The sequence below is a fragment of the Protobothrops mucrosquamatus genome, unplaced genomic scaffold (assembly GCF_001527695.2).
Source record: "Protobothrops mucrosquamatus isolate PMUCROS unplaced genomic scaffold, P.Mucros_1.0 scaffold344, whole genome shotgun sequence".
NCBI lineage: Eukaryota > Metazoa > Chordata > Lepidosauria > Squamata > Viperidae > Protobothrops > Protobothrops mucrosquamatus.
This window is the reverse complement of record NW_015386681.1, coordinates 531,313-533,226: the sequence shown is the minus strand read 5'-3', so window position 1 is coordinate 533,226 and position 1,914 is coordinate 531,313.

Genomic DNA, 1,914 nt, shown 5'->3' with positions numbered 1-1,914 from the left:
GTGCTCTTCAACATCTTCATCAATGATTTGGACGAGGGGATAGATGGGGAACTCATCAGATTTGCGGATGACACCAAGCTGGCAGGAATAGCCAACACTCCAGAAGACAGGCTTAGGATACAGGAGGACCTGGACAGACTTGAACACTGGGCACTATCTAACAAAATGAAATTCAATGGTGAAAAAAGCAAGGTTCTACATTTAGGCAAGAAAAACCAAATGTACAGGTATAGTATAGAGGGTACCTTGCTCAATAGTAGTAACTGTGAGAGGGATCTCGGAGTCCTAGTGGACAATCACTTAAATAGGAGCCAGCCGTGTGCTGTAGCTGCCAAAAAAGCCAACACAGTGCTGGGCTGCATTAACAGAGGGATAGAATCAAGATCAGGTGAAGTGTTAATACCACTTTACAAGGCCTTGGTAAGGCCACACTTGGAATACGGCATCCAGTTTTGGTCACCACAATGTAAAAAAGATGTTGAGACTCTAGAAAGAGTGCAGAGAAGAGCAACAAAGAGGATCAGGGGACTGGAGGCTAAAACATATAAGGAAAGGCTGCTGGAATTGGGTATGTCTAGTTTAACGAAGAGAAGGATGAGGGGAGACATGATAGCAGTCTTCCAGTAGCCAAGGGGCTGCCACAAAGAAGAGGGAGTCAAGCTCTTCTCCAAGGCGCCTGAAGGCAGGACGAGAAGCAACGGGTGGAAACTCATCAAGGAGAGAAACAACTTAGAACTAAGGAGAAACTTCCCGACAGTTAGAACAATTAACCAGTGGAACAACCTGCCTCCAGAAGTGGTGAATGCTCCAACACTGGAAGTTTTTAAGAAGAGACTGGACAGCCATTTGTCTGAAATGGTATAGGGTTTCCTGCCTGAGCAGGGGGTTGGACTCGATGACCTCCAAGGTCCCTTCCAACTAATAATAATAATAATAATAATAATAATAATATATTATTATTATTATTATTATTATTATTATTATTATTATTATTATTATTATTATTATTAAAACCTCATTCCCATCCAGTCCATCTCTTCGTTCCGGTTTCAGTCTAGTTTTTAAAACCTTAATCTGTGTAGTTCTAATAATGCTTTAATATTTTAATTATTTTTCTGCCTTAACGGAAGCCTTGCTGAATAACAGAGTTGGAAGGGACCTTGGAGGTCTTCTAGTCCAACCCCCTGCTCGGGTAGGAAACCCTAGAATCATTCCAGACAAATGGCTGTCCAGTTTCTTCTTGAAAGCCTTCAGTGATGAAGCGCCTACAACTTTTGGTGGCAAGCAGTTCCACTGGCTAATTGTCCTCACTGTTAGGTTGCTTCTCTCCTTGATCGGTTTCCATCCATGGCTTCTTGTCCTGCTTTGGGGAATAAGTTGACCCCGCTCTTCTTTGTGGTAGCTCCTTAACCCCCTGCTCAGGCAGGAAACCCTATTACCATTTCAGACAATGATGTACTATTGGAAGACTTGCTATCATGTCACCCCTGGTCCTTCTCGTCATTAGACACACCCAATGCCCGTTTTATAGGTAGTCCTCAGCTTACAATAATTTGTTTAGTGACCAAGGCTACAATGGCATTGACGTATGACCCATTTTTCATACTTACGACCGTTGCAGCATCTCTGTGGTCACGTGATCAAAATTCAGATGCTTGGCAACTGACTCCTAGTTATGACGGGTCGCAGTGTCCCCGGGGTGTGTGTCATGCTATCCCCTTTTGCGACCTTCTGACACGCAAAGTCAATGGGGGCAGCCACATCCATCTAACAACCAGGTTGCTAAGGAGGGTGGCCAAAAAGGTCATAAAATGGGGCAAAACTCCCCTAACAACCGTCTCGCTTAGCAACGTAAATGTTGGGCTCAGATGGGGTCGTACGTTGAGGACTACCTGTACAATAGAGTGTCCGTTT